The sequence below is a fragment of the Zootoca vivipara genome, chromosome Z2 (genome assembly GCF_965207765.1).
Source record: "Zootoca vivipara chromosome Z2, rZooViv2.hap1.1, whole genome shotgun sequence".
Lineage (NCBI taxonomy): Eukaryota > Metazoa > Chordata > Lepidosauria > Squamata > Lacertidae > Zootoca > Zootoca vivipara.
Genome location: NC_142585.1, coordinates 43353006 through 43367073, shown reverse-complemented (window position 1 = coordinate 43367073; position 14068 = coordinate 43353006). Strand labels below are relative to the sequence as shown.

General features: G+C 44.4%; 1 protein-coding gene across 2 annotated transcripts in view; it reads left to right on the top strand.

The window, feature by feature from the left end:
* The window catches only part of ASTN2 (astrotactin 2), a 608691-nt gene that overhangs the window by 362520 nt on the left and 232103 nt on the right, over positions 1-14068 (top strand). The gene's annotated exons all lie outside the window — the stretch shown is intronic.

Genomic DNA, 14068 nt, shown 5'->3' with positions numbered 1-14068 from the left:
AAATCCCCTTCTTCCTCAAAAAGATGCCTGCATTGCAGGGATTTGGACTAGATGACCCTCAGAGTCCCTTCCAACTTTTCAGTGCCATCATTTTTTCTCTTCCCCGCTCCCTGCAACAAGCAAAGTGTTGGAAACATCGGTACATTTCCAAGCACAATTCAAAGTGTTGGTGCTGATCTTTAAAGCCCTAAACGGCCTCGGTCCAGTATACCTGAGGGAGCGTCTCCACCCCCATCGTTCTGCCCGGACACTGAGGTCCAGTACCGAGAGCCTCCTGGCGGTTCCCTCGCTGCGAGAAGCGAAGTTACAGGGAACCAGACGGAGGGCCTTCTCAGTAGTGGCACCCGCCCTGTGGAACGCCCTCCCACCAGATGTCAAAGAGAAAAACAACTACCAGACTTTTAGGAGATATCTGAAGGCAGCCCTGTTTAGGGAAGCTTTTAATGTTTAATAGAGTATTGTATTTTAATGTTCTGTTGGAGACAGAATTGTTGTTGTTGTTGTTGTTGTTGTTGTTGTTATAGACTGATCTGGGTTTAATTACTGAGGATATTTATGTCACTGGTAATGTACAAAGTTGCTTAAATCGAACAGCTTTATTTTTTCAGTGACTGTTTCCCCCATTGTCCCTCCTCCCCCAATTTGTCTGACACTTTACCCTACAATCTGTGCCTCTCTCTGGGTGGAGAGAGAGGGGTGACGACTGTACTGGACCACCTTTAGAAGTCAATATGCATTATAACACTAGAAGGGATTCATGGAATCCTAGAGTTGGAAAAGGTCCTGAGACTCATCTAATCCAACCCCTGCAATGCAGGAATCTGGGGCTCACACCTACAACCCTGAGATTAAGAGGCTCACACTCTACGTACTGAGCTGTCTCAGTCGGAAGAAACTGATGATAAATGGCAGCTCCATCTCTCCATTTACATTGGGTGAAGTGCTGATAGCGGGAATTGAAACCCACGTCATTCGGGGGGGGGTAGGAGTCCTCCCTCCCCTATCCTTCCACAAAATAGCTGCATCTGTACTGGAAGGGATGCAGACTTCAGGAGCCTGGTGGTGCCATTTGTGTGTGAAAAAGAGTTTGCAAGCAAAAACACCTACACACCCACACAAAAAAAGTATTAGAAAAGGTGTGTATGCATATATTGAGGTGCGTGTGTGTGGAGATGCAGGTGTTTTTCCTCCAGTTATCTCTGTTTTCAATTGTTATCTCTGAAGAGCAAACACTTTCACAAATTTGATGCCTAGTGCACGCTTCTCAGCATTTGGTAGAATGATGCAGCCTGAAGTCACAGAAGTTTGCATTTGTCATCTTTCTCTTTTCAGTACTTCAGCCCCCTTTTTCCATTTTGAAATATTTGTTTGAGGTGGGATAGGGGCCAATCCTTTCAGGAGAGAAACACCCATACATTTTGCCTCTATTGCCATGGAAAGGTGTCTCTTGCACCAGTTGCTCAGGTGTGCCTTTTCTTCTTCTCAGTCTGTGCCCTGGTCTGTGGTGAACCCACTCCTAGTATTCAGCACTAATTGCATACATTTTTTTTTTTAAAAAAAGTTGCATTCCCCTCTGGCTTCAGTGCAGTTTCTATGCAATTGATATCATACCTCCAGTCATGTTCTTCCAAGCAAAATTTCTCACTTTCTCTTTGCACCCAGCTTGTCACATCATTATTTTCAAACTCACTCTATCTTTTTGTGTGTGTGTGTGAGAGAGAGGGAACACATCTACAAGATGCTGCCTGTGATTTGGCTGAAGGTGGGAGTAAAAACAGAGTGCACCTGACTGACTGTCTCTCTTCTCCCACTTCCATCATCTCTCTCTTTCTCTATAGAGCTTGGGCTGCCATCTGGTCAATGCTATACCTGTCTCACTCTTCTTTGCTAACTGGTTGTTGTTGTTTTTCTTTTTAAAAAATCTCTACTTCAGTGCTAAACAAAAGTTATTTAAATATGTAGATTCAGTTTTATTTCGACCCTTCGGGTACCAAGTCCCTCAGTTACACAGAAAGAAATTTAGGGGAAGTAGGGTGGGGAGGAAGCGTGGCAAATGAGTGGCTGGCTAAGTAAGCAGTGGGTGGATTCCAAGCAGCAATCCTCTAAGGCAGAGATAACCAATGTGGTGCCCTCCCATATGTTGCTGGACTGTAACTCCCATTGTTGACTGTGACTGTTGACTATGACCCATAATGGATGGGGCTGATGGGAGTTGTAGTCCAACAACACCTGGAGGGCACCACATTGGCTACCCCTGCATTACGGGGCAAAACTCTCCAACATTACTGAGGACAAATGGCTATTTTTAATGGGAAGCAAATGAGCGGAGAGGAAGTTAATGTGTGGCATCTTTCAACAACGTTCTGAAGTGAAGCGGCATTCCTGAATTCCTACCACCTAGTCCTCTGCCATGTGTAGATCCAGATCCAGATCCAGGCCTTGGGTTTCATAGAACAGCTACTAATTATTAGTTCTCGTTGATAGAATCTGGAATGTGAAAGTTCTTCTTTCCCACACAGTCATCTACATCTGTTTCCAGTGTTCAGACTGAAAGTGCCAATGCTTGTGTAGCCAGTACAGTGGAACCTTGGTTTACGACTACCTCCGTTTACAAAAACCTCCGTTTACGAACGCTGCAGACCCGGAAGTGTTTACATCCGGGTGCCGTGGCGTCGGATGTGCAGACGTGATCTGTGCAGCTCGTGCATGCGCAGAAGCGATCTGCGCAGCGCGTGCATGCGCAGAAGCGATCTGTGCAGCGTGTGTATGCGCAGAAGCGCTCTATCGGTGCTTCGCGCATGCGCAGAAGCGTGCCTTCAGCAAGCGAATAACTCGGTGAGCAAACGCCTCCGCGGAACAGATTGCGTTCTCAAACCAAGGTACCACTGTATAGCACTATCCTTACACATGAAGGAGACACCAGTAGGCCTGGGGGTGAGGAAAATCCACAGTTTGCAATAAACACACACACACACACACACACACACACTATTTAGAGAAGGGAGTATGAAAGTGGGGAAGTTCTGGGGGAGGGGGAGAAATGAGCCCAGTGAGGTGTTCTCTGCAGACCACTGATTGTCAGCTGATGGGGGATGTTGCATGTGTATTATATGGAACAGCCACATCCAGAGCACATATTTAAAACACTGTCATACCATCTTAACAGTCGTGGGGAATTTTTGGGAACTGTAGTTTGTTTAAGGTGCTAAAAATTGTGGCTCTGTTAGGTCAGCATCCTCGACAAGCTACAGTTCCCAGAATTCTTCATGAGTGATAGAATGGTATAATGCTGCTTTAAATGTATGCTGTGGATATGATCAGAGTGTCTGGGATTCTGAATAGGGAGAACTCCACATCCTAGCCGCTGTCATTGCGTACATGAATTGTCTTTCCTTCTCCTTTAGTAATTCTGCACCTATAATTCCTAACAAAAAAGAGTCTGGGTGTTGTTGTTTGTTTTGCAAACATAATTTTAACCCCCCCCCCAAAGTTCATTATATATCATCTCCCAGAATTATTTTATTACCTTACAGAGCCATCCTTCTGAAATTGGTCCTCACTGTAGTGGTCAACCTGTGCCTGGCTTTATCACTTCAGACTACAGGTGCCCGGGGTGGGGTGGGGTTTACATATTTAAGAGTGGTCCTTCAAACCGCAATAAATTGAAAAATGTTAAATCTCTTCATGTAGAAAGCCAGCATGTCATAAGGAAGGCGTCTTTAAGAGTCTTCTCCCTGACATGCTAGTTTTCTCTGTGCAGGGCTGTGTTTAATATGGAAAAAGCAGTCTTTCATGTGAGCCCCACCTGAAGTCTCAGGTGACATTAGCAACCCAGGCAGAGGTAGACCATTTCAGTGCAGAAAGGTCATGAGAAGGGGAAAGTACAATGCTGGACGTTTTAACAGACAGGAAAGGAAAAATTGCTAAACTGAGACAGCGATTTGGAAACAGGAGGGAGAACAGTTGCCAAGTTTTATAAATCAGCAACAATGATGCTAGACAAACTCTGATAGATACATTTTATTTTTATTTATTTTTAGTGAAAAATATATGTATATCTGGCACCTGCAATATTAAATTATAACTAAGGAGAATCCCTTATTCTGTTGAGACCTTCATTTCTGAGCTCTGCACATCAGTTGCCTCAGGGGGACACTTAGCAAAATGCAGGATATTGTGACTTGTGCTAAGATGCTCAAGAGACAGCTGAATTTGAACATCTGAAGCTAAAATAATGATGGATTGGTCTTGTAAAGGGCATAAAAAAACCCAGAGAATGTGAGAGGAGGAAATAGAGGCTTTTATTAAGGAAAACATTTGCAGTGTGTTGCCTTAGGAAGAGTTGTTGCTTTTGAAAAGCAGGAGAAGTTTTAATGCAGAAGCTGCTAATAAGAGCCAGAGGACAAGATTTAAAAGTTCTGCTAATATTGGTATTCCAGGGACATTGAAACAGTGAGGAATAGGAGGATAGAGGTTACTGTGTACAGAGGTGGTTTCACGCCTGCCCTTTCATAAAAAAGAGCCCTGCTGTGAATCTCATCAAACCCACCTCCCGGAAACCGGTTGTTATTCAGAGGAAGAGCTAAAATAAGATGCAATCAAAGCCATTCCTTGCTGATAGACCTATCACCCTCCATGAACTTATCTAATCTCATTTTAAAGCTTTCTTAATCAATGGCCCTCAGCACCTTGTGGCATTGTGCATCAATCTCATTTGGTAACTTCTAAGTTCCCATATTAATCGAGATGAACATTGTTTCCATCAACTTTATCTATGCCCTACATTAAACAAAAAAACAACAACTCTCAGTCATATCCCTCTGTTGATGTTGCTTTGTCCAAGCTATGTCCAAATGCTCCCAAGCAAGCCCCTTCCTTGGGTCAAGCTTTATTATATGGACACATGGACAACAGACCCTGGAAACCTTCCACCAGACATTCAATGACTTTCATCCCACCATCAACCTAACAATGAACCAATCTATGCAAGAAATACATTTTTTGGACACTACTATAAAAATACAGGATGGATGTATAGACACCACCTTATACAGAAAACCAACTGACCGACAAACATATCTACATGCCTCTAGCTACCATCCCAAACATACCAAACAATCCATCGTATACAGCCAGGTCCTACGTTACAACCACATCTGTTCCAACTCTACAGACAGAGAATCTCACCTAAGAGATCTACAGCAAACCTTTTTAGAACTAAAATATCCACCTGATGAAGTTAAACAACAGATCAACAGAGCCAGACTGATACCTAGAGAGAGCCTGCTGCAAGACAGACCCAAAAAAGAAAATAACAGAACACCACTAGTCATCACATACAACTCCCAAGTTAAAACAGTGCAACACATCATCAGAGATCTACAGCCTCTCCTGGACAATGACAGCTCCCTTTCTCAAGCTCTGGGAGGAAGACCTTTCATTGCCTACAGACAGCCACCCAATCTTAAACAACTCCTCACCCACAATAATACAACCACCAGACTTAACATGGACACTGGTACCAGAGCCTGCAATAAACCCAGATGCCAACTTTGCTGCCACATACACCCAGACAACATCATTACTGGCCCCAACAACATCCAACATACCATCTCAGGACTATTCAATTGCTCATCTTCTAACATTGTGTATGCCATCAAATGCCAACAGTGCCCTTCAGCTCTCTATATTGGACAAACAGGCCAAACCCTACGCCAAAGGATAAATGGACATAAATCTGACATCAGGAACCATAAGACAGAGAAACCAGTAGGAGAACACTTCAATCTCCCAGGACATTCTATACAAGATCTCAAAGCAGCTGTTTTATTACAGAGAAATTTCAGGAACAGACTGGAAAGAGAAGTTGCTGAATTGGAACTAATTACCAAGCTTAAAACCATGGAGCCACCTGGGATGAATAGAGACATCGGATTCTTATCTCATTATGCATGATCAAGCTTTCTTTAGCGCCTCAGCCCTTGTTTTTTTCCCCAGGACTAATTGCAGCCATCAGCAGCCGTTAACAGCCATCCACAGGTTTACCACTCCCATCAGCCCATCATCCATCCCCCCCACCCCCCACCCCCACCCCACCCTCTGTGTATATATATATATATATATATATATATATATATATATATATATGGGTCTGACACTTCCGTTTCCAGTGTATCTGAAGAAGTGTGCATGCACACAAAAGCTCATACCAAAATAACTTAGTTGGTCTTTAAGGTGCTACTGAAGGAATTTTTTTTTTTTGTCATGGATAGTTTAGCTGAGATTCCTGTGTTACAGTGGGTAGGACTACATGACCCTTGGGGTCCCTTTCAACTCTACAATTCTATTATTATGTTTCTATGTTAAGCCTCAGCATCCCGTCCAATTCTGGCCCCAATCATGCAGCAAGGCTTGTTTCATGCAGGGGTGTAGCATGGGTGGGAGCTAGGGTGATTTCCCCCAGCACATTTTGGGTGGGGCATTTTGGCTGCTCATGCCACCCTCCCTGAGCCAGCCCTACACAGTTTTGTGTGGGATCTTCTTAGATCCCAGCCTCGCAAAGCAGCTTGGGGAGGGCAGTATGAGATGGACCATAGCTTTGCAAAGGTGAAGTTGGGATTGAAAGGCATGCCTGTTGCATTCTTCTCCTGCACCCTCTCTGAGTGTTTACATAGCAGGGTACATAGGGTACCGGTAAATGGAGCCAGCTGCAGCAAGCCAGCCCTCAAATACTCCATGGCTGGTTTCATCTCCTGCATTGTCAGCTACCTAAACCCCCAAAGCTGGCATCCTGCTGGCTCCTGTTTTTTTTTTAAAGGATGCTGGTAATTTAATAAGGAGGTTGTTTGATATGCACTGAAGCTGATCCATAGTAGTAGCAGCAGCTGTTTTACTTTGATATCAAATGGTGCTAACAAGGCACTAAAGGGGGAACTTTGCCTAGTTCCCAGCATCCCTCAGCAGGCTGTTTCCTTGCAGATGATGGTGTTTCTCCAATGTAGCAGTAAACTAAAGTCACTTAGTGGTGTGTTTATTGCATTGGTGATTTTTTTTTTCATTTTTTATTTTTGCACCAGTGGAATGTTGTTGCACAAGAAAATGCACAAACCAATAACTTTGTTGTGAAATGTGTGGCACAACAAGTTTCTGCTTGTGCAACTGCCACACTGGATTCCTCTTGTGTAGGAGTCCTTGTGCTATTAGACAGGCAACGCTGGATCTAGGCCCATGCTTTATTCTCTTTAATTCAAGGCCACTTAACACCCCCTATTCTTATTTATTTTTCTATAAGAGGGTACTATAACTTCGATCCCAAAAGCGTTTTTTGTTGCTGCTTCAATCCCCCCCCCTTCTTTCTTTACTATCAGGTGTTTTTGAAGTATGTGCCAGGAGCATCTGCACAGCACATTTATTAGCATTGCCAACAAAATGGTTTGTAATATTTAGAGGATGTGATAGAATATTTGAAAAAGGCAGCAATTTACGCTCCACGGAAACACTCTTTTTCAAGTGTAATAATGAAGAAAGGAGCTGAGCTTAATAATAATAAAAAAGTGAAACCTTTTAGGCAATTAAGCTCACTTATTTTCTTTTCCATGTTGGGAAAGAGTGTCAGTAATGAGGCATTTCTGATCTTTGGAAGTAGAGCCTGTATTATCACCCTTTGTTGTTAATGAGCTTTGTATCTCCTGAAAGTAGTGGAAATAAACAGGCAATGGTTCGGATGTTTGTTTTCTGGAGCAAATGGCCCAATGTATTTCACATCTTTGACTGATTTAATCTTGCTTTCTAAGTCCTACATACCTTCAGTTCATTTACCATGGCAATGGCATCATTTGGAATAACCACCAGATTCCTGGCTATCAGATAGGAGATGCAAAAGCAATGTTACAGGAGGGATTTTTGCACCATGGTTCCTTCGGGTTTTTTTTCAATCGGCCAAAACCAACTGTCCCTTCACATGTTCTCCCAATCACATGAGAACAATTTTTGCTGCTGACAGAATAAGGTAAGCTGCCTACACCAAATCAGATTATTGGGCTTACACTGATTGTTTTCTGCACTGGCTGACTGCAACCCACCAGGGTTTCACAGGCATTTTAAAAACAGCTTCTTTGGGATTGAACATGGGAATATCTGGATGATCTGACCACACAAGCGGGACCTGATTGTGTAGGTTTTTCTTACAGAATCAGCACCGTCTGCCCTTCCAGCAGGCTGACAGTTTTGTGGGGAAGACCCAAGCAGTAGCCAGTGCCACTATTCTGCCCATGTAATTGGATCGTTTAAATGTTTCCCCACTCACGTGCAAGCTGCTTGTTCAAGGTGGCATGTTGTGTAGCTTTGGGAACTCTGATTCTCTTCCCACTTGTGACCTTGAAGGACGTCCTTTGTAATGGCTGCTCTGCTGCAAGAAAAGTAGACAAGTTAGAAATGGCAACCTCTTACTCAGCACATCTGTACTTGTGTGCATTTATAGGATTTTTTTTGCTGACTTTTGGGACAAAAGCATAGCCATACCTCTTTTCTCCATCCTTTTCTCTCTTTTTTTGTACTGATGGCAAGGCAATGATGAAAGATCAAGCTTAACCACCACCACTACCCCTGCTCCAATGTCTTAAAAAAAAAAATTCAGGTAAACATTCTGAGCGAGCATTCTGAGCACTCCCACTCATTTGCCAGTTGTTTCACTATTAAGTGGGTACAATTTGGTTCTTTGATTAGGAGGAGGGAATACCTTCAAAGCTCTGAGAATGTGCTTGAGGTGGAATTTATATCTGTGCATTGGAGATTGATTGTGTGCCCTTGTGCCTTATCCATTCTCTGTTGCATCATTTGGGACTTTTGGGTTTTGAGAATAGCCAAGTAAGAGGTGACGTGGTAGAAGTTTTTTGTTTTAATTAAGCATTGCATACAGGAAGTGGATAGAGAAAAATTTCCCTCCCTCCCTCTCTCCCCACTTGTACTCATGGACATCCAGTGAAACTGGAAAGTACTTCTACATGCAGTGCATAGTTAAACTATGTAACTTTCTTCCACAGGAAACAGTGATTGCCCCCGACTAAGGTGACTTTAAATGAGGATTAGACTAGATAAATGGAGGACAAGGCTATCAATTGCTACTAGCCATGTTGACTATGTTCTATCTCCACTGTCAGAAGCATCGTTGCTGGCATCCGTCTGTCTCGAGAGACAATGGTGTGTGCCTCCGAGAAGGGGAGGGAAATCAAACTACTATGTTAAGCAGCACCAAAGTGACCTCTCCAGGGTGCAAGCCTGGGCAGTGTGCATGAAGGTCCTGGGCTGCCCAGGTGACAAGACCCCACCCCCACCCCCAGCCTTGCTGATGTGGTCCAAAGGAAAGCTCGGCTGCAGGAGTTGCCAGAAGGAGGCGTACAAGATACCATCCCACCATCTTAGGGACTCCATTCTGGATTTGTGTAGGGACAAGGATATCCTTAGCCTTTTCTTCTCTCAAAGATGTTCCTCAAGGCAGCCAAGGTTTAGGATCAGAGTTTCCCTTTGTCTGTGAATACTAGTTGCTGGGAAGTGCAGATAGGCAAAGTACTGTTGTGTAAAGGTTCTGCTTCCAGACTTCTCATAGGCATCTGGGTGGCCACTGTGAGAATAGGATGCTGGACTAGATACGCCATTGGCCTGACACAGCAGACTCTTCTTATGTTCTCCATTCTCACTCAGTGTTCCAAGGGATTTTCACAAGTCAACATGAGTAACCTAAGAGCTTAAGCAGAGCTCTGCTAGATCAGCCTCAAAAGCATTCATCTAGTTCCAGCTACACTGTCAGGGCTGGACACCGGTCAGGCACCGGTCAGAACACAGGAAGCATAGTTTGTCAGTCAAGGAAATGGCATACAACTTAGGAACACTTCCTAGCAGGTCTTGCCCCCTAAAGAACAGTTGGCAGGGCTGAGGGTTCCCCCTTCCTCTGCACTGCTGTAAGTCTCTGCTCCCAGATGTTGCCCAAGCAGTCTCAAACTACGCCTGCGCACCTATGGTTGCTGTTCTTCTCTCCTCATTATCCTGCATGTTTTTGAAGACCTGAGGGAGGAGAGCTTGTCACAGCTGGAGAGGGAGACTCCCAGGATTCTTCAGCAGTCCATTGACGCTTCCTCTTAGCTTCAGCCTTGGAGTGTGAACTGGTCCCTGCCACCGGCTCTCCTTGCTCCCTAAACTCTGTTGCCCCATTAACATCTGACATCCCCCCCCCAATCTTCTCCTTCTGTCCTCTCTTCTGTGTCCCACCAGAAATCCCCTGGCTCTGAGCCTTCCTTCTCTAGGGTTTTCCTTGGATGTTCCTCAGCTGGTGCCTACCACCACTCCTCTTCATCCAGCCAGACCCTGACTTGCACACACCCTTCTGTATCCTCCACCGAGGAAGTCTAGAGATATTATCAGAGTTCAAGGGGATATTCTGTGCATGGCAGGGCCAGTGAGGGGAAAGTTCCAGGGTCCTGATAGGGAGGCCTGAAGGGCCCCATTCAGTTCCCCACCCCTGCTGTAGCATATTCCAAGCCGTGGTTTGCCCATGGCATCAGCTTCCTCAGTATGTATGGAGAGGTTTGACTTGACTGTTTTTCTTATCTTTCCTAGGGATCAGTGAATGATTTGTCTTACGTGAAGCATTTGTTCAGACTCCTGCCTAGTTTTTCTTCTTCTCGGCTGTGTTATAGTCTGAATAAATAATGCACGCAAAACTTTGTTCTCCATACAACACGCCAGCCAGCCAGGAGAAAGCTCCTGCGGGGATGTATTGACTAAGGACACATCATCCACGATTATCCAGAAAGAATTATTGGCTGAGGTGGCTATTGATTTTCTAATAATTTCTAGCCCTCCCCCAGACTCATGTCACCAGAGAGGCAGATCACAAATTGAACTGCAGCTGAATTGCTGCAGGATTGATTAAAACTCACAGTAATTATTGCCTCTCTACTGCTCAAGGCAGACTGATCAATGTGAGCTATAACTGATAGGGTTCTTCAGGCAATTTCAGGAAATAGGCATGAGTATCATTTGCTTTGCACCCGCAGAAGAGCAGGTATGTGGGAACAGTCAATGCTGGGCATTAACTGCTCCCTCAGAAGCGCTGTGGTTAAACCACTGAGCCTAGGGCTTGCTGATCAGAAGGTCGGCGGTTCGAATCCCTGTGACGGGGTGAGCTCCCGTTGCTTGGTCCCAGCTCCTGCCCACCTAGCAGTTCGAAAGCACGTCAAAATGCAAGTAGATAAATAGGAACCGCTACAGCGGGAAGGTAAACGGTGTTTCCATGTGCTGCTCTGGTTTGCCAGAAGCGGCTTTGTCATGCTGGCCACATGACCTGGAAGCTATACGCCGGCTCCCTCAGCCAATAATGCGAGATGAGCGCGCAACCTCAGAGTCGGTCACGACTGGACCTAATGGTCAGGGGTCCCTTTACCAGAAAATGTAATTGATGCCAGAGCTAGAATATAATTCAACCCAGTATGCTCCCCACCCCCTCTTTTTCTTGGTCCAGATTGTGCAGGATGAAGGCCAAAAAGTCACCCAGAAACTTATATTTTACAAACCATGGGAATTTCTGTTGAGTAATTAAAGGTCCATTAAATACAGAGTGCATGTTCTAACTGAGCCAGTGAGTTTGCAGCCCATGCATGACCACTGAAAAAATGAGGGGATAATCAGCTTGTGTCAGGGAACCCTGGTTTGCAGAAGTACAAAAGGCAGCAGTGTAGGAGGCAGGTGGGAAGGAACACACAAAAATAGCAGTGGTCCAGTGAGGACTGGGCATACCAAGTAGCCACAAACACTACAATGGAGCATTTGGTTGTGGGGCCTGCTTGTGAATTGCCTAATGAAGACAAAGGAAACAAAGCCAATATCTAGCTCCTCAGTTTAAGGAAGAGCCTAATAGTGGTAAGTTAGTGGAGGAGCGGGCACAAATAGTGCAGCGTGATGCAAGTGAAGGGTCTTTCGTGCTTCCCTGCTTTCTTGGAAGAGCTGCTGATTGGTTGTGTCACATAGGAAGGGAGCACTTGACAGTCTGTCCCAGTCTCTCACAGCCTGTACACAGTCATAGGATGTCTTCTGCTGACTTGTTCAACCTACTTCACAGGCTCCTGCTGTTTGGCAGAATCCCCGAAGCTTCTTGGCGCATGTGGTCCCTAGAGCTGAGATGATTAACAGCTTGCAATTAAAAGAACGAGCGTTTAGAAGTATGAAATAGTTTGCAGATATTAAATTAATCATGATGATACAGGTTTATTTAACCAATAAATATATTACTGTGGGCCCTGAATTGCTGCCAGGAGTTTTTCCACCACCCAACTCTTGTGCTCTCTCTCTCTCTCTCTCTCTCTCGCTCTCGCTCTCGCTCTCGCTCTCGCTCTCGCTCTCTCAGAATTCAGAGGGGAGATGTAGATGTCCAATGAAGGGGTCAGTGGCAGGGGTGTATAAGACAAACTGATCTGTGCAAACTCATATTTCCTTTAATCAAGTCAGAAGAACAGGCCCTCTTTCCTCAGAACTGGCCCTCATCCAGTACACTTCATTCATCTAGTACACATACTGTTTGTCCCATCTATCAAGCTTTTCAGGAGTCTCACTGCTGCTCATAACAACCCTGCAAAGCAACCTTACCACATTCCTGAAACAAAAAAGCCTGAAACTCAAGAAGATGGTTCTTCCCTGTTGAGGATGAGAGACTGCAAGATGCCCATAACTATTCAGTAAGCTTTGTGTCTGAATGTGCACACACACACACACACACACACACACACACACACACACACACTGCAATATGAATACAGACAGACACAGGCACATCATTTTTATTTGTATGTTGCCTTTCCATATCCAAAACCATGCTCAAGTGTCCTACAACTTGAAAAAAATACACAATACAAACCTTAAAAGTAGTCATAAACAATAAAATAAACATCAAAAAGGTGCAAAACCAAATTGAACAATTTCCACATAAATAAGATTCAAAACAAAGATTCAAAAAATAATAGCCACAACAAGCCCCCCAAACCCCTAAACTTTACTACCCCAGAGCCCAAGAGCCTTTTCAGCAGCCTCAGCTTTTGTAACGATTCAATCAGGGCCCCTCCATTCTAGGCCAGGTGGAAAATGGCCAGCAAGGCAGGGAGCAGGTCTTCCAGGACTCACAGCAAATATGCTTTTCAATATGCATGGTATTAATTCTCTCTTACACACAGGCACAAACTGGTGGTGTCTCAGCTCACTTGTAGCATGTAACATCATTGATAAGCCTAGTGTAGTTCATGTTTTATTCAATACATTCAGGAAAGGAAGATTAATAAATTGTCTGAAGCAGGTGCTTTTGCAAGGCAGGGAAGCAAACTGCTGGCCTGTGTTGCATTTCTAAATTTTGGTTGCTTTATTAACTGTTCCCAATAAAATATGCTCAGACTTGTTCTGTAATTTTTAAGTCAATTACTCAGATTATAAATACTGTCCATTTTCCCCTTTTGTGCTTAATGTCTGCTATTGCTGTTTAATATGAACAAATAAATAAGGGCTAACAAAATCATAATAATACTCATTGATTTAAAAAATCTTTTCTTAATAAAAATATGTCTTTACACATATACATATACTTTCACCTTTCAGGTGTCAGACTACATCTCCCATCACCATCCCTGACCACTAGCTGCACTGGCTATGACTGATGGGAGTTGGAGGCCAGCAACATCTGGAGAACCGCAGGTTCCCCTCTCTTGGACTAGAGGTCACCTGCCATTCAGTAGACAACACTGGGGAAGATGGATCATAGCTAAGGTAGTGAGAGTGGCAAGCCAATGTGGTTTAGAGCAGGCATGTCCAACAGGTAGATCCTGATCTACCAGTAGATCACTGGACGTCTGTGGTAGATCACTGGTAGATCACTGGCTCCCCCCAAAGAAGCTCAACAACTTTGGCTCTCCTTAAAAAAAAGCTCGATTTTTTTTGCCCTGCACCCCCCAAAAATGGGGCTTTCCCCCTCCCTAGAAAAGCTCAACAACTTTGACCTGAACCCCCCCAAAGGGGTAGATCACTGCCAGTTTTT